This window comes from Balaenoptera physalus (assembly GCF_965194825.1).
Source record: "Balaenoptera physalus genome assembly, chromosome: 3".
NCBI classification, from domain to species: domain Eukaryota; kingdom Metazoa; phylum Chordata; class Mammalia; order Artiodactyla; family Balaenopteridae; genus Balaenoptera; species Balaenoptera physalus.
The window spans coordinates 159241966-159262276 of NC_138890.1; the positions used below are offsets into that span (position 1 = coordinate 159241966).

Consider the following 20311-nt stretch of genomic DNA (forward strand, 5'->3'; position numbering starts at 1 on the left):
TGGGGTTTCCCAGCTCTATTCTGAGAAGACAAGGGAAGCATGATCAGAGAGATACTGCACTGTTGGCTTTGAAGAAGGAGGGAGCAGTCCATGAGTCAAGGAATTAAAACCACTTCTAGAAATTAGAAAAGTCAAGGAAAAAGATACTTCATAAAGGAATGCGGCCTTGCCCACACTTTTATTTAAACCAGTGAGAACTATTCAGACTCTGACTGCAAGAATTATAAGATAATAAATTTATGTTGTTTTAAGCCACTGGGTTTGTGATAATGTAGCAATAAAATAAATAATACAGCCACTGAAAAGCCTAGTACTATCATTTTTTAGCTCTTGAAAACCCTAGATTATGCCTCTTCTCCTATCAAGAATCACCTTGAATTTAGAAAAAAGTGTGTGTGGCTATTGTGTTCCATAGCCTGCCTCGCACGTGATTCTCCATACTAGTCCATGGGCCTCGGCTGCTCTGTTGTTGCCGGTCTCCTGGGGCTCAAGACTTCATTTCTCTCTCCAGATAATCTCACTGCCCCGTGCAGGCACCGGAGGAGGCATATGTTGTGATGACCGTATTTACCTTTACTCTCCTGTCACTTCTAAGTTCCCATTATACTGCAGAAGGCTGTGTATTGGTGACTTTTGCTTAAGATTCTGTAGAACGTATCAAGAAAGCAATGCCATGTAGAGCAGGGACACCTTAAGAGACAGTATTAGATAGTCTCACAGCTTGCATTATGGTGTGTTTTATGAGCCTTTTTAATAAGTATTAGCTATTACCATGCCTGAAAACCCTTCAGCCGTGCTACAACTTGAAATGTATACTAGAAAAAAAAAAAAGAAATGTGTACTAGATAAATGTTTTGTCTTTATCCTCAGATACCAAACTCTACCCTCAACTTCTCTTGTCTCTAATCATTCAGCTGAAAGCCATTTAGTTCTTATTGCAACCTCGACTTAAATTTTGCACAAACCAATGAAAGAGACATTCTAAATCAAAGGATTAGTATTCTGTTCTATAAACTTAACAATTAAATAAACTGTAAAAGTTTTATAATTGTATTTTTTAAATAAATTCTGTATGTATCAAATTTCTAAGCAATACATATCCAAGTACCATGTGGTCCTGTAAGTCAAAGTTTATATTATATTATATTATATTATATCATATTACATTAGTAAAAGATATTATATATCTATATCTATATGCTTTTCATTTTCAGATAATATTCCCAAGTTTTGGGTTCTATTTTTTTCTCCTAATTACAAACATAACGATAGAACCTACAGGGGAGTTTTTAAAATGAAATAGGTAAATGCATAGTGTTCAATAGTAGTCACATTTCTTTCCCTTTCCTCATTGCATTTCTTTCACATCTTTCCTCCTTTTACTCCTTTGATCTCAAGAATATACACTTTGCTGATCTTTGCTCCTACATTTTAGTCATGGTCAGGTATGTGATGACTAATAAGCAATGACAGAATTTCACATTTTCATGATTTGCATTCTGGATTGTTTCAATGGATGAAGGCAGGGGAACATTTCTTAAAGCAAGATTTCATTGTTTCCAGTGCCAAGAACATGGAAAGATAAGAAACTAATAGTATATCTACTTGGTTACTTGAAATTTTTCAGGGGTATAAAGAGAGCCAAAAATAGAAATTACTGTAATTATAGTTCAAAGAAGGTGATATCTCACCTTATTGGGAGGGAATCAGAAAGATTGTTTGAAGGAAAGCAAAGCACATCTATAGATAAGTTTCAATAGTTAGAAATAAGTGAAAGAGCAGATATAGAAAAACAATGTTAGCAATGAAAATAAGAGATTCAAACACAAGCAACCTGTATATGATACAAGGTAGTATCCAAATTCATATGAAAGTTAAAGATTGATAAATCCTTGACAAGTCCCTTTTTCATGACCCTTGTAGCTAACCCAAACCTTTGGCACGAGTCTCCCTTCCTCTTGAGCTTTCTTTTCATTCTCAACAAAAGCTCTTCTTCACAATTCATGGAGAAAATTATGACCATCAGGAAATATTTCCTTCAGCCTTCTAGTTCTCTACTTACACAGTTATAGGTAATCCTATCCCATTGTAAATACTCTGGCAAATATTACTTTCTAATTGCCAAATCCAGTATATACAAATCTTCTTTTGCTTACCAAATGTCTCTGTTTTTTACAACTTGACTCTTTCTTTCTGGAAGCTTTCTGTTCTCTTGAATTCTTTGCCCTCACACTCTGTTTTTCTTCTAAGTTTTTAACAACCTTTTTTTCAGTTTTCTTTCCTACATCTGCTTGTACAAGTGAGAATTCACCAGAATTCTAATTTTGAGGTCCACCTCTTCTTTCCTTTTTTTTAAATTTATTTTTTATGCAGCAGGTTCTTATTAGTTATCTATTTTATACATATTAGTGTATATATGTCAATCCCAATGTCCCAATTCATCCCACCACCACCACCCCCACTTTCCCTCTTTCTGTCCATACGTTTGTTCTCTATTTCTGCCCTGCAAACCAGTTCATCTGTACCATTTTTCGAGGTTCCACATATATGTGTTAATATACAATATTTGTTTTTCTCTTTCTGACTTCCTTCACTCTGTATGACAGTCTCTAGATCCATCCACGTCTCTACAAATGACCCAATTTCGACCCTTTTTATGGCTGAGTAATATTCCATTGTATATATGTACCACATCTTCTTTATCCATTCGTCTGTTGATGGGCATTTAGGTTGCTTCCATGACCTGGCTATTGTAAATAGTGCTGCAATGAACATTGGAGTGCATGTGTCTTTTTGAATTATGGTTTTCTCTGGGTATATGCCCAGGAGGTCCATCTCTTCTTGCACTAAATATTCCTCCCTGAATTGTTGTCCAAAACTGGTGACACCAACTGACACTAAAATTCAATCATGTCCAAATTTAAACCTCACCACACACAGTTCTTTGGAGCTCTAGATCTACACGTAGAATATCCAACCTGAATCTCTCTCCCAAGGGTCTAGTGACATTCTACTCATTATTTGGGAACCATCTTGTATGAAGCTAAATCTTGATAATATGGTCACGGTCTTTAAAAAATTTACTAGTTTACATCTTTGTAGTATAATAAGAAAGAGGCAAACTTGCTGTTAGCTATTAACATCCAATATTATTATGATGTTAATTTCTAGAGTAGGGAACAACTTTTGACCTGCTAGATTATGTGTAGCAGTATAATACCTCATATTAAATATTGTATTCCCTGGATGTGGTGTAGTGAGGGAAAACCAATTGGAAAAGTTTCTTGTCAGGTTCATAATTAGTCCCTCTAAAGAAGGTAAAAAATTGTGTTTTCTCTTCACATGACCCAACTTTAGTGGCCACGAGTTGGATTGGTGGTTTGAAGCTTATCAGTTTCAAGGAGTTCAAATTAAACCTAGCCAGAGAAGAGAAAAAACAAAAGAAAAAAAAAAAATAATTTCCTTCGTATGCCTCTGACATTACATATCTTATGAGCTATTAAACTTGAAAAGTACTGAATCATGTAAAACAGGGAAACATAAATATGTTAATATATATAATTAAAGATTACTGATAGCAACATAAAAAATAAATACTTCATTTACTTTGTTAGCTGATCTTTCTGTTAAAGTTTTTTAAATTATTAATTCATTCAATGTCTGTTAATAGTATATATTGGGTATTTAATTAATATATGTTGACCAAATACATTCTGAAGTCCAAAATCACTTTATATATGAAAAGTACCTTAAAATTATGCGAGCATTCTCTTCCAAAATTTCACCTTAGCAGTCCTTAAAAGTTCTCATATGACCGTCATCAACCTGAGCCTGTGAAGTTAGAAATAAAAAGTGATTAAAAAGAAGTTTGTTGTTGACCCGATGGTATGTATTCTCTCATTTTTGTGAGTCTATTAAAGTTTGAAACCTTGCCGAGTTTGATGACACTGTGAGATACCACCACTGAGAAAAGCAGAGCAGGGCAATTGGGTGGTTTATACAGACAGAACTAAAAATAAAGTGAAATATTTCCCTTCACTGTGTTCAGAGATTGCATGGGTGAAAATTACCAATTTTACTGACTCGAGTTTCTTACCCAAGACTGCCATGTCTTTCACTTTTGATGTAGTAGAACCTGTTTGAAAGGAAAGAGAGAAGTTTCAAAAGTAGAGACAAGTGATACTACAAACTGATTTACTGGAATCTAGTTGGCACACAAACTGGGTCCCTTACTGACAGTGACTGGCCTGTGCTCTTGAATTAACTTTTTGTAACCCCTTGGTGTCTTCTATTTGAGTTATAACAATAAATCTGCTAAATGCTGTGAAATTCTGCATCTTAAAAATACTTTGTTTTGTATGATTTTGAGGAGCTGAAAGGCCTCTAAATTTAGGCACACTGAAATCACTTCAAAATAAACAATGCTATATTCAACATGTGTTTGGCTGAAATAGGAATTCACATGTTTTAATTGGCTCTGGATTCAAAGAATTATTTATTTTAAAAAATGTGATTGACATGATGACTAAGTATAAAGCCATGAGCAAAAACTCAACCTTATTTCTTTATATATTCAAAAGGGATTGCACTAAAATCTATTCTTTTACTAAAATATGAGTCTTTAAAATCTTGAGTTATTGTGATTTGTTGTTCTCTTTAAGTGTTTGAAATAAATCTGAGATTTAGTATTTTTCCCTGTAAGGTAAATTCTCAAGGTACACATTATCTTTGCACTTATGTGAAATAAAAACATAAATTGATAAATTTATCAATTAAATATATTGGTAGAATTTTATTACTAAGGAGGAGACTAAATATATGCATTCTTCTTTCAGTTCCCAAATCTCTGAAATTTAGAAGGCTTCTTTAAATTATGTTGTAATGTATGGCTCTCAAAGTCACATGGAATCTCGGCTTTTATCATCCTGACTTTAATCCATGAAATAAAGCAACAAGAGATGAAATATATTCAACAATTTACTTTTATTTATCTTTATAGTGCAGAAAAAAAAGATATCTTCTTGCCTATTATTTTCAGAAAGTGTATGTATAAAATCTGTTACATCAGTGATTGAAGGGATATACAAATTATTCTATCAGTATTTGAAAAACAGTGGGTTCTCTTAATTATTTTAAAATTGAAAAGTATCATTACGTTTAAAATATAATTGGTATCTATTTAGAAATTCCAAAACACTTTAATAATCATTGTATAAAACATCATTAAATTCCTAAGCAAGGAGCAGCTATTAGCCATTTTATTACTCATATCATGACCAAACTTTATCACCAACTAAAACTGTGATATTGCTAAAAAGTTTACTCTTACTTTCATTCATCACAATTAATACCTCAAATCATGGAAGACATGATTAACATGGGGAAAAATCTGTCCGATTTTAAAACACAAAAATTTGTGTATATATGTTTAAATTTTTAAAATCAATTCTATGCAGGTAAATTTAAAAACATGTAAGGGAAATTCCCTGGGGCTATAAACATAAAAAGGGAATGGATTGAGTGATAGTCATATAAGTTGATGCTGCAGCTGTAAATGGCCCAATTATATATTTTGCTTCTCTTGGTAATTGAGAAGTTGTTTTTTCTGCTCATAAAAACATATCACATGAAATCTTATTTTTGTAAGAATTAAAAGCATGGACCTGGAACCTGAACATAAAGTCAAGACTCATGAAGTTATACAACCTTAGACAAAAACAAAAATATTCCTGCTAGCACAGAAAAAGCAACATAATATTTAGCTTTATTTGTCTGAGGTTTAGGTAAGGAAAAATGTTTCTACTGAGAATTGTAACCAGGGTCTATTGCTCAATTTGAGGTAAGGATTAATTTGATAGTAATCATGTGGTCTGAAAATCCAAAGTCAAGAACATAACAACAGAAGAAATGGTTTTAGGATAATGACATCCTTTTGATGTCTACTACAGACAAGCATACTATAGGAAACTCCTCTGAAACAACAACCTGCAATCTTAACTGTACATGATTTCTGCAGAGATACTCCTGAATGCATACCAATTTAGAGTCAGCAGACAAAACAAACAGTAGGATTATGTGTTCAAAAAGTTGCATATTAAAACTATTATATGTAAACATTTTAAAGACATCATCACAGACCCTACAGATTAAAAATTTTTTAAATATGTTAGAAAATATTTATGCAAGTAAATTAGAGCATTTAGATGAAATGGATGGATTGCTAGTTAAATATAACTTACTATTAGAAGGAAAATAAAACATCTGTAAAACTCTTTATTTATTAAAGAAATTGAATCTTTAATTGAAAACATACTTATACAGAACTCTTTATGCCTAGAGAGCATCCCAAGGTAAAGTCTTCTGAACTGTTAAGGAAGAAATAACCCAAACTTACAAAAACTGTTCCAGAAAATTAAAAAAAAAAACTTTTTCTGATTATTTTTGAGAGCCTTGAAATTAAAATTTAACAAAGATATCACAAGGAATAGTAACTACAGGCCAATCTCTCCAGCGAACATAAATAGAAAAATTGCAGTCAGAATAATGGCCTGTGGAATTAAAAGATATACAAAATGACATCACATCATGTTTGCAGTAGATTTATTTCAGAAATGCTTGGATGTTAAAACATGCAAAACTAATGTTATTTATCACAGTGAAAAAATATAAAATAATATAATTACAACAACTTAATAAATTTTTGGAACAATTAAACCCATTAATGAGGATAAAAAAACAAAACCCCAAAGTCTCAGCAAACCAAGGGTAATTTTTCTTAAACTGATAAAAATATATAAAAAATAACTGACAGCACACAGCATATTTAATGCATAATTTTGAAAACCTCTAATATCATGAGTGAGATATGAATGTTCTCTAGTAGCAATTATGGAAAAAAGTGTACTGGAGAAAAGAAGAGAAAGGGAAATTTCTCCCAGCAGCCTCAGGAGCAGCAGATTAAATCTCCACAATCACTTTGATGTACCCTGCATCTGTAGAATACTGGAATAGACAACGAATCATCTCAAAATTGAAGTGATGGACTTTAGGAGCAACTGTAGACTTGGGCTTCCAGGGTCTTGGCACTCTGGCCAGGTGTCAGGCCTGTGCCTCTGAGGTGGGAGAGCCGAGTTCAGGAAACTGCTCCACCAGAGACCCCCCAGTTCCATGTAATATCAAACTGCAAAAGCTCTCCCAGAGATGTCCATCTCAATGATAAGACCCAGCTCCACTCAACGACCAGCAAGCTAAAGTGCTGGACACCCTATGCCAAACAACTAGCAAGACAGGAACACAACCCATCCCATTAGCAGAGAGGATGACTAAAATCATAATAAGCACAAAGACACCCCAAAACACAACACCAGATGTGGTCCTACCCACCAGAAAGGCAAGATCCAGCCTCATCCACGAGAACACAGGCATTAGTCCCCCCGACCAGAAAGCCTTCACAAGCAACTGAACCAACGTTAGCAACTGGGGGAAGACACAAAAAACAATGGGAACTATGAACCTGCAGCCTGTGAAAAGGAGACCCCAAACACAGTAAGTTAAGCAAAATGAGAAGGCAGAGAAACACACAGCAGAAGAAGACCAAACAAATGAAGAGGAAATAGGCAGTCTACCTGAAAAAGAATTCAGAGTAATGATAGTAAAGAGGATCCAAAATCTTGGAAACAGAATGGAGAAAATAAAGAAACTTTTAACAAGGACCTAGAAGAACTAAAGAGTAAACAAATAATGATGAACAACACAATAAATGAAATTAAAAATTCTCCAGAAGGAATAAGTAGCAGAATAACTGAGGCAGAAGAATGGATAAGTGACCTGGAAGATAAAATAGTGGAAATAACTACTGCAGAGCAGAATAAAGAAAAAAGAATGAAAAGAATTGAGGACAGTCTCAGAGACCTCTGGGACAACATTAAACGAATGAACATTCGAAATATAGGGGTCCAGAAGAAGAAGAGGAAAAAATAAAAGGGACTGAGAGAATAATTGAAGTGATTATAGTTGAAAACTTCCCTAATATGGGAAAGGAAATAGTTAATCATGTCCAAGAAGCGCAGAGAGTCCCATACAGGATAAATCCAAGGAGAAACATGCGAAGACACATATTAATCAAACTACCAGAAATTAAATACAAAAAAATATATATTAAAAGCAGCAAGGAAAATCAACAAATAACATACAAGGGAATCACCACAAGGTTAAAAGCTGATCTTTCAGCAGAAACTCTGCAAGCCAGAAGGGTGTGGCAGGACATACTTAAAGTGATGAAAGGGAAAAACCTACAGCCAAGATTACTGTACCCAGCAAGGATCTCATTCAGATTTGACAGAGAAATTAAAACCTTTACAGACAAGAAAAAGCTAAGAGAATCCAGCACCAACAAACCTGCTTTACAACAAATGCAAAAGGAACTTCTCGAGGCAGAAACACAAGAGAAGGAAAAGACCTACAATAACAAACGCAAAACAATTAGGAAAATGGTAATAGGAACATACATATCAAAAATTGCCTTAAATGTAAATGGATTAAATGCTCCCACCAAAAGACATAGACTGGCTGAATGGAGATAAAAACAAGACCCGTATATATGCTGTCAACATGAGACCCACTTCACACCTGAGGACACATACAGACTGAAAGTGAGGGGATTAAAAAGGTATCCCATGCAAATGGAAATCAAAAGAAAGCTGGGGTAGCAATTCTCATATCAGACAAAGTAGACTTTAAAATAAAGACTATTACAAGAGACAAAGAAGGACACTACATAATGATCAAGGGATCAATCCAAGAAGAAGATATAACAATTGTAAATATTTATGCACCCAACATAGGAGCACCTCAATACATAAGACAAACGCTAACAGCCATAAAAGGGGAAATCGTCAATAACACAATCATATTAGGGGCCTTTAATACCCCACTTTCACCAATGAACAGATCATCGAAAATGAAAATAAATAAGGAAACACAAGCTTTAAATGATACATTAAACAAGATGGACTTAATTGATATTTATAGGACATTCAGTCCAAAAACAACAGAATACACTTCCTTTTCAAGTGCTCATGGAACATTCTCCAGGATAGATCATATCTTGGGTGACAAATCAAGCCTTGGTAAATTTTTAAAAATTGAAGTCATGTCAAGTATCTTTTCTGACTACAACGTTGGGAGACTAGATATTAATTACAGGAAAAAAATCTGTAAAAAATACAAACACATGGAGGCTAAAAAATACACTACTTAATAACCAAGAGATCACTGAAGAAATAAAAGAGGAAATAAAAAAATACCTAGAAAAAACTGACAATGAAAACACGACGACCCAAAACCTATGGGATGCAACAAAAGCAGTTCTAAGAAGGAAGTTTATAGCAATACAATCCTACCTCAAGAAACAGAAAACATCTCAAATAAACAGCCTAATCTTACACCTAAAGCAATTAGAGAAAGAAGAGCAAAAAACCCCAAAGTTAGCAGAAGGAAAGAAATCATAAAAATCAGATCAGAAATGAATGAAAAAGAAATGAAGGAAACAATAGCAAAAATCAACAAAACTAAAAGCTGTTCTTTGAGAAGATAAACAAAATTGATAAAACATTAGCCAGACTCATCAAGAAAAAAAGGGAGAAGACTCAAATCAACAGAATTAGTAATGAAAAAGGAGAAGTAACAACTGACACTGCAGAAATACAAAGGATCATGACAGATTACTACAAGCAACTATTTGCCAATAAAATGGACAACCTGGAAGAAATGGACCAATTTTTAGGAAAGCACAACCTTCCAAGACTGAACCAGGAAGAAATAGAAAATATAAACAGACCAATCACAAGCACTGAAATTGAAACTGTGATTAAAAATCTTCCAACAAACGAAAGCCCAGGACCAGATGGCTTCACAGGTGAATTGTATCAAACATTTATAGAAGAGCTAATCCTATCCTTTTCAAACTCTTCCAAAATATAGCAGAGTGAGTAACACTCCCAAACACATTCTTCAAGGCCACCATCACCCTGATACTAAAACGAGACAAATGTCACAAAAAAAAGAAAACTACAGGCCAATATCACTGATAAACATAGATGCAAAAATCCTCAACAAAATACTAGCAAACAGAATCCAACAGCACATTAAAAGGATTATACACCATGATCAAGTGGGGTTTATCCCAGGAATGCAAGGATTCTTCAATATATGCAAATCAATCAATGTGATACACCATATTAACAAACTGAAGAATAACAACCGTATGATAATCTCAATAGATGCAGAAAACGCTTTCCACAAAATTCAACACCCATTTGTGATAAAAGCCCTCCAGAAAGTAGACATAGAGGGAACTTACTTCAACATAATAAAGACCATATCTGACAAACACAGAGCTAACATTGTTCTCAATGGCGAAAACCTGAAACGCTTTCTACTAAGATCAGGAACAAGAGAAGGTTGTCCACTCTCACCACTATTACTCAACATAGTTTTGGAAGTTTTAGCCACAGCAATCAGAGAAGAAAAACAAATAGAAGGAATCCAAATCGGAAAAGAAGAAATAAAGCAGTCACTGTTTGAGAATCCTAAAGATGCTACCAGAAAACTAGAGCTAATCAATGAATTTGGTAAAGTAGCAGGATACAAAATTAATGCACAGAAATATCTTGCATTCCTATATACAAAAGATGAAAAGTCTGAAAAAGAAATTAAGGAAACACTCCCATTTACCATTGCAACAAAAAGAATAAAATATCTAGGAATAAACCTACCTAAGGAGACAAAAGACCTCTATGTGGAAAACTATAAGACACTGATGAAAGAAATTAAAAAAAGAAAGAAAGAAATTAAAGATGATACCAACAGATGGAGAGATATACCATGTTCTTGGATTGGAAGAATCAACATTGTGAAAATGACTCTACTACCCAAAGCAATCTACAGATTCAACACAATCCCTATCAAATTACCAATAACATTTTTCACAGACCTAGAACAAAAAGTTTCATAATTTTTATGGAAACACAAATGACCCCAAATAGCCAAAAAAATCTTGAGAAAGAAAAACGGAGCTGGAGGAATCAGGCTCCCAGACTTCAGACTATACTACAAAGCTACAGTAATTAAGACAGTATGGCTCTGGCACAAAAACAGAAATATTGATCAATGGAACAGGATAGAAAGTCCAGAGATAAACCCACGCACATATGGTCACCTTATCTTTGATAAAGGAGGCAAGAATATACAGTGGAGAAAAGACAGCCTCTTTAATAAGTGGTACTGGGAAAACTGGACAGCTACATGTAAAAGAATGAAATTAGAACACTCCCTAACACCATACACAAAAATAAACTCAAAATGGATTAAAGACCTAAATGTAATGCCAGACACTATTAAACTTTTAGAGGAAAACATAAGCAGAACACTCCATGACATAAATCACAGCAAGATCCTTTTTGACCCATCTCCTAGAGAAATGGAAAAAAACAAAAAAACAAAAAAAACAAATTGGACCTAATGATACTTAAAAGCTTTTGCACAGCAAAGGAAACCATAAACAAGATGAAAAGAAAACCCTCAGAATGGGAGAAAATATTTGCCAATGAAGCAACTGACAAAGGATTAATCTCCAAAATTTACAAGCAGTACATGCACCTCAATATCAAAAAAACAAACAACCCCATCCAAAAATGGACGGAAGATCTAAATAGACAGTTCTCCAAAGAAGTTTTACAGATTGCCAACAAACACATGAAAGGATGCTCAACATCACTAATCATTAGAGAAATGCAAATCAAAACTACAATGTGGTATCACCTCACACCAGTCAGAATGGCCATCATCAGAAAATCCACAAACAATAAATGCTAGAGAGGGTGTGGAGAAAAGGGAACCATCTTACACAGTTGATGGGAATGTAAATTGATACAGCCACTATGGAGAATAGTATGGAGGTTCCTTAAAAAACTAAAAATAGAACAACCAAACAACCCAGCAATCCCACTACTGGGCATATTACCTGAGAAAACCATAATTCAAAATAGTCATGTACCACAATGTCCATTGCAGCTCTATTTACAATAGCCAGGACATGGAAGCAACCTTAGTGTCCATCGACAGATGAATGGATAAAGAAGAGGTGGCACACATATATATTGGAATATTACTCAGCCATAAAAACAAACGAAACTGAGTTATTTTTAGTGAGGTGGATGGACCTAGAGTCTGTCATACAGAGTGAAATAAGTCTGCAAGAGAAAAACAAATACCATATGCTATTCCACATTTATATGGAATCTAAAAAAAAAAATGGTGCTGAAGAACCTAGGGGCAGGACGGGAATAAAGACACAGATGTAGAGAATGGACTTGAGGACATGGGGAGGGGAAAGCATAAGCTGGGACGAAATGAGAGAGTGGCATGGACATATAAACACTACCAGTTGTAAAATAGATAGCTAGTGGGAAGCAGCCGCATAGCACAGAGAGGTCAGCTCGGTGCTTTGTGACCACCTAGAGGGGTGGGATAGGGAGTGTTGGAGGGAGACACAAGAGAGAGGAGATATGGGGATATATGTTTATGTATAGTTGATTCACTTTGTTATAAAGCAGAAACTAACAAACACATCATTGTAAAGAAATTATACTCCAATAAAGATGTTTAAAAAAAAAGAGGAATGAAATATCAGGTGAAACAGTGAATACCACATTCCCTTGGGAAAAAAAAAATTGGGGAAATCAACTGAGTTTGGAAAAAGTTATGTAAAAAAAAAAAAAAGTATACTGGAGATTCTAGCCAATGCAATAATGCAAAGAAATAAAATAAAATCTGCAGGGACTTGGAACCGAAGAAATAAAAACACCATTACCCCAAAGTATGAATGCGCATGTAGAAAATCTAAAATACTTTATACATAAATAGATTAAATTATAAATTTGTGCTTCCTTGTTTTGTCTTGATTTGTATAGCTTATTTCCAATATGTATTTGGAAATTCATATGTCCAAGAATAATAAAGGCTTACTTGATGAACAAAGTGAGGGGTCAGAATTTGTCCTCCCAGGTATTAAAGGGAAATAATTAAGTGGGTGTGGCATTGATGAAGAAAGGCCAGTAACAATGACAAAATGTAACACAATGCTATACTAAGATATATGAGAGATCAATGTTAAAATTTGGATATTATTATTATTATTATTATCAGTTCTTCTCCTGGGGCATATTCCTATAAATGGATTTGGTTTTTAAATTGTGCTTACCTTCCATTTTACCTAAACTGCCAAATTACTCTACAAATAGTTTGTGACAAGTCACCTATCCATGAGTAATGAAGTAGAACCCATATTTCACAATATTCTCAGCAATGCTTATAATGCTGAATTTAATTATTAGGTCTTTAATCATTCAAAAATGACATATTTTTGTTTTAAATTAAACGTCATACTTCATTGGCCATTTTGGTCTCTGTTGTTGTGGCTATTCATATATTATTTTGCTTTTTTTGCCTAAGAAAGGATTCTTTGTTTTGCTTATTGATTTGAACAAATCTTTATTTTTCTGATAAAAGTAATAATGATTTTTAAAATTTTTCTTCCATAATTTGAGTTGGATTCATGATTTACTTCTGATGTTTTTCATTGTATAGAGTTTTATATTTAATATAATTATATATCAACATTTGCATTATAGATTAAAATGTTTATTACTAAGAAATGCTTTTCTACTATAAAGATATTCTCTTATGCCTCTTCTAAAATGTTTAGTTTTTTTCACTTTTTATGAGGATAATTTTAAACTGTAAAAAATTTTAACATTTATGAGGATAATCTACCTAGAATTGAATATTATAAGAGGGAAATAAATACAGTACTTTATTTTTATATGGATAACCTGTTACCTAAGTACAATTCATAGAATAGTCCTTTACCCACTTATTTTTTTCAACTTTTCATTGAGGACTGACACACAGTAAGAAAAATATTCATATCACAGAGCACAGTTCACTGATTTTTCACAAACTGAAAGAAAATACATGCAATGAGAAAAAGATCAAGAACTATGAATTACTAGAGCCAGAATGTTAATGTAATACATATTTTCTTCTCCTCAAATTAAAAACAACCCAAATGCTCCTCAACAAATTGAATGGATAAATAGAGGTTCATGCTTGAACTAGAAGATTATAGGGTAGATAAGATGAATAAGCTAAATTCCCCTAAATCAACATGAATAAATCTTAAAGAAAATATATTGCTGACAAAAAAGAGAAGGTCACAAAAGGATAGAATATATAAAACTATATATATACTTATATATATATATATATATATATATACATATATATATATATATATATATAAAGTTTGAAATCATGCCAATGTTATACTTAAAAAGTAAACATAAAAGGAACATGGTAATGATAAACCCAAACCAAGTTAATGATCATCTCGTTAACATTTTATTTACAAAATTATTGTTTTAAAGTCTGAGATTTTAAAATTTTACTCTTTGCTGTTTTCTAACATGAAGGTTTAATGCCGTATATTTTATCTAAATTTTTCATTAGCTATACTACTAATTTTAATAGATAGTGCTTACATTAATTTATGGTTTAGCAAGTTTTGTAAATAATTTGATTTTTAGCTTATGGTTTTTCAGTTTTTATATTTCTAATTAAATTCTGCATTGTTCACAATTACTGATTCAAAAATTTATTAATAATTCAATTTATTGGATTTATACAGAATATTTTATATAACATTTACTTTTGGAATTAAATAAGAATTTTTGTATAAAGTTTCATAAATATAAGAAGTGTTTTTAAATAGAATATTTTCTCTTTTTTGGGTGAACAGTTTATTTAAATATTTATTCAATCAAGCTTATGAATATGTTTTTTAAAATGTCTTTACCTATTTTAGTGTATTTTAAATTTATTATTTCCTATCCAATTCTACCCAGATTAAAATTTTCTATGAATATGAATATTTTTAAGCAATTATACAAGGTTCTGATTTATGTTTTATACACATAAATGTATATATACTATGTTACTAGGTATATATACAGGTTTATGATTGTTATATTCTCTCTTCTTTATTTTAATGAATTATCATCCCTATCACTATTTTACATCCATTTTGTCTTTAGTTGCATTGCTATTCTAGAAATAAAAACTCAGAGTCTATCAAAATATTGACTTTTTCAGATTCTTTTTATCTCTTTTCAAAGACGTTTAAATGTATTTTACACATACTCATTCTGTATATTGCCTCACCTTTTTGTTCTGTGGTTTCAGTGATTTGCTTGATTACAGAATTAACCACAATATCAATGTTCACTGAATACCTACTCTGGGTCGGGCACTGCCCTTATGTGCAGTCAACCAAATCAAAAATCTTTGCTCCTATGAACTTGTGTTCCAGTGTAGAAAACAGACAAGAAATGACATGGGCAATGAAAAAATAGAATATGCCTGATCATAATAAAAAATAAGTGGAAAAAAAATCAGGGAAAGGAGATAAGAAGTGTCTATTATGGCATTGGGGGCTCCAAATTTAAGTAGGGTGGCTAAGACACTACACTGAAAATATAATGTTTTAGGAAAGACCTACTCTTCTTGCTAAGGCAAGAGATATGCGAGGTAAGGTGCCCAATCAAAGGGCACAGAAAGCGCAAAGGCCTTGACCCAGGGAACAAGCCTGAAGTGGAACACAGTCAAGTCACATGTAGCTTCCTTGCTGCTTTCCTTGTGTCTTTATCGGAAGCTATTTAATACTGAATTCAGGTAGCTCAGTCGTAGCACTCAAACCAGCAAGGATTTGACATAGTCTCCTCAAAATTATCCAGATGTGGTGGGAGTAGCTGTAAGATTTCACCATGAGCCATGTGGGCTCAGCTCTTGCTCACCAGCCTTGCTTTCAGAACTTCTGCCTTTTACCATCTGGGTTTTCTCTATCTTCCTGTTGACCTAGCATATACATTTAACCTTTACTTTATTTATCACTTCAATCAATTTTGTTGACTATAAATTTATAGTAACATTTTTCAACTTACTTTTCCACTTAAAAGTATTTTAAAACTTTTTCATAATATAGATTTTTTTTTAATATTATTTATTTATTTATTTATTATTTTTGTGGGGCTGTGTTGGGTCTTCGTTTCTGTGCGAGGGCTTCCTCTAGCTGCGGCAAGCGGGGGCCACTCTTCATCGCGGTGCGCGGGCCTCTCACTATCGCGGCCTCTCCTGTTGCGGAGCACAGGCTCCAGACGCGCAGGCTCAGCAATTGTGGCTCACGGGCCCAGCCGCTCCGTGGCATGTGGGATCTTCCCAGACCAGGGCTCGAACTCGTGTGCCCTGCATTGGCAGGCAGACTCTCAACCACTGCGCCACCAGGGAAGCCCCATAATATAGTTTTAATAACTACAAATTAACCCATCACAGACATATCAAAATTTACTTAAATTGTCATGTCATTGGCCATAATGTGCATACAAGGGAAATCAATAAACTATTGAGAGCTCTTGAATTTTTAAAGGACTCGGTAAAAACACTTCTTTAAGCCGCCTGGGACACAAACATAGGAGTCTGACTAATAGAGGAATAAGTGGCTATTTTTACTGATGAAATTGATATAAGGGTAAATCATTTTTACCCAGAGGGTAGGGCCTGTGCCCTTAAGGTCACACATCACCACAAGCAGGCCAGAAAACATTCTCTCTGCAGGTAAGAGATCTCCAAAGAAATGGGAGAAGATGTATACTAAATTATGCATACTAATTCTCTTCTCCCCAAATCAACCACCCGGAAGGATAATGGGGCTTGAAACCAGAAGTGATTCTCTAGAGAACCTCCATCTACACAGAAATATGAAGCCAGGGGAAAAGAACGTCCCTCCTACCCAGAGCCCATTGTTTAGGAATTGTGAGAGGTATTTTACATTAAAATGTCCCTACGTTTATCCTATTGAGTAGTTTTTGCTCTGAATATTAATGAATATACCAATTTAAATGACCAGAATACTTAAACTGTAATTTAACATCAACACTCAGAATAATGGTAATTCCTGCAATTTCCTCAAGACCAATGAGTAAGTGATTGAGTTTTGGATAGACAGTGTGATTTACACAGATTGGAAGGAAGAAAAAAAGGAAACTACCTCAGATATAAAATCACTTTTCTTCTCTTAGGAGAAAGAAAATTGATTACAGCTTTGAGATAACAGTTTTTCCTGTTTCTATTCTTCAAGTCTTGAAAAATCCCAGCTACCACTTTCAGCCACAGGATCAATATAAATTAAGAACTGAATAGAGAGAGATTTTGATTTTGATACACTTGTATTCCTGTTATTGTCTTCTTACATACACATGCACCTTATTTTCATGTGCTTTGAGTTTCAGGATTTAACAAATAATGATCCTAGATGCCCAGTTAAATGTGAATGTTGGACATGTAATTTTAAAATAGAAGTACATCCCAAATATTTACACAGATGTTCACTAAATCATGAACAATTATCTATTGTTACCATGTCACAAGCAATATTTGGGATATACTTATACTTAAAAAGTGTAATATTTAATTAAAATTCAAATTCACCCAAGCAGCCCAGATTTTATCTACTAACTTGTATTGGTCCACTGTTCTGGTCTGGAAATTACACATGGAAATGGAAAAACCTTATTACACTTAAAAGTGTCTACACATTTAATCAAATACAGTACTTTCTTAACAAAGCCTGTAACTTTATAATAAGTTTCTAATAAATTTAACTTTAAAATAAGTTAAAACAATAGGAACTTTTAATAGCACTTGTCTATTTTCCTAATCTGCATCTAATCAATGTCAGTATACTTTCCTATATTTTTATTAGAAAATAAAATAGTGTCTGCTTTGAGTAAACATTGACTCCAGCATACTACCTGTTCTGTCAAGTTTACTTTGCTAAAGTTTTATTATTTCCATGAAAAAATAGAGTCCCAAATCTCAGTTTAATCTTAACTGCCAGTTAACCAATATGTAACACAAAGTATGCTATTATGGTATAGAACATAATAGGAAATGATCAAAAATTGTTTCAGCTACAATGATAGAGTGAAAATATACTGTTACTAGTAACTACTTTCTATTTACAATTTACTAACTTTTCCAGATAGTAGACTTTCTCAATAGTATATAAATGTATATCTACAAACATTTAGAAACAAAACAAAAATAACAGACAGATCTGACCTCAAAAAAAAAATCAATGATTTCTTTAACACCCCTAACATATAGGCTTTTAGTACAGAGAAACAAATAGCAATATCAGGGAAAGAAGAAAGTAAATGATATGGTTTGGGATTTGGCGCAGGTTAATTGTGAAATATCTAACATACCTTCTGCATTTTGTAATACTCTAAAATATGGAGATTTAATATTTTAACTAGATCATGTTAATAGCAACAGACATATTTTAAAGAAATCTTCTTCTTTTAAAAACAATTCATTTCTTTCAAGTTGACCTGAAGGGCCAGCAATAGATGATTAAATTGTAGAGATTAATTAGTTAAGTTTGATAATTTAAGGCCACTTTTATACTTTGAAATAAGGGCCTCAGAGATTATCTAACACATTTTTCTACAAAGGGAAAAGAACATATTTATAAAAATAAAAACTCACGGTTATCCAATAAGCAGGTGGTTTTGAATTATTTTAAATATAAATAGATTGAAGGCGTGTAAGTACCTGTAGCTTAGATGTTTTATTTCATTTTTATTATTAATAAAAACAAGCCTTTCCTTGATTTTTCAACAGACGTGTAACAAGTATGGGTATGTTTTAACAACCTGTTTATAAGTCTGTGAAGAACAAATGATGAAAGACAGAAATGGAAACAGCAGATGAGATGGATTTGCTTGCCTTGTATTTCCAAATTTTAGTTTGGCAGTGATATTTTCAAGTTTCTGATGCCTGGGTATGTTTTCCTTTCTGGAGATTTGAATGTGAGGTTTATATTCAAGGGATAATCAAGCAATAAATGCTGAAGGTAAAATTTCATACATTCCCAAGCATATAAATTATTTTCTTCAAAATCCCTTCATTTTCAGGAGGTGACTATAGGCATTTATACCTATTAAGCCCAGGGGGCTTCTGGTCCACTTACATTACACTCTTTGGTTAGAGTTTTCTTATCTCTGGAAACAAATTGAAAAAATTCAATTAAATTCATCATGTCTCTTACCACCAGAAAAGGAAATTAAAAGTAATTTCGGCTGATATTTTAAAGAAGTTTTGCTTAACAAATATAATATGTGAAGTAACTCTCATTATTCATTTTGTTTATGGGCTTCACTAATTAATTACCTAATTAACAATGTCAAACTATTAATCTCTACCCCTTGAGTCAGAGTTTAGATATCTTTAGTGAGCTCCATTCAATGAAGTAACTAATATCTCATATACTTTCTCCACATGAGATAATATAAGTGAACACACAGTTGTTGTCATCAGGGAATATATCTTCTAAGAAAAATGACGACCTACAATCAGCAACATCAAATAATCTGTAGTAATAAAAGGCAAGCCAAATGCAATTTATTCCAGCCCCACTTCCTAAATCTCTGAAGAGCCCAGAGGTCCTAGAAAGATGTTCTGGTCACACACACACACACACACACACACACACACACACACACACACAATCAGCTCTCAGATCTAAAAATGTTTTTATTTGTTAGAAAATGGATTCCATAAAGGTTAAAAAGCAATCAATACCAGATTACCAGAGGGTATAGGTGCAGAATTGGATATAGTCATTCAAAGCATTAAATTAAGAATATGACAATATAAATATCTTAAAAGCATCTTTTAGGTGTTCAAAACATAATGTGTAAGTCATTCATAACTAATTTGAGCTTTATAGATGGGGCAGAAAAACAGTTAACATTTGAAAGTCCTGAAAACTTTTCCTTGGGTAATTATACAAATCAAGCAGTTTGCCTTTGATCAAATTCCTTCCCTCTGAAATATATATGTCTAGATATCTAGATAGATAGGCAGATAGATAGATAATCTTGATTGTATGAACTTCTGTGGAGAAATGGAATAATAAGGAATACAGTAACAGGTATATCAACTTCCACAAAGAAAACAATAAAAAGTTACCCTGGATTATTCTGAATTCTCCTCCTCCTCTGAAGATTCTGCAGGTCTTTTATAAAATCTGGAGCCATAAAGAGAGAGAAATAATGGGCTACCAGAGATAACTCTACTGCATGGTATATTCCATGGATTCCAGGGAATAGCAAAAAATTTACTTGGGTGTATT

At 33.3% G+C, this 20311-nt stretch overlaps 1 long non-coding RNA gene across 5 annotated transcripts in view; it reads right to left on the minus strand.

Moving 5' to 3' along the window:
• LOC309656873 overlaps nucleotides 1-20311 on the minus strand; it is a 1296162-nt gene that overhangs the window by 743134 nt on the left and 532717 nt on the right. Inside the window, exon 14 of one of the 5 annotated variants that reach the window (XR_014261537.1) lies at nucleotides 20149-20206. The exons of the other annotated variants lie outside the window; for them this stretch is intronic. This is a non-coding gene — a long non-coding RNA (uncharacterized lncRNA). The remainder of the gene's footprint in view (nucleotides 1-20148; nucleotides 20207-20311) is intronic. 5 annotated transcript variants of the gene reach the window in all.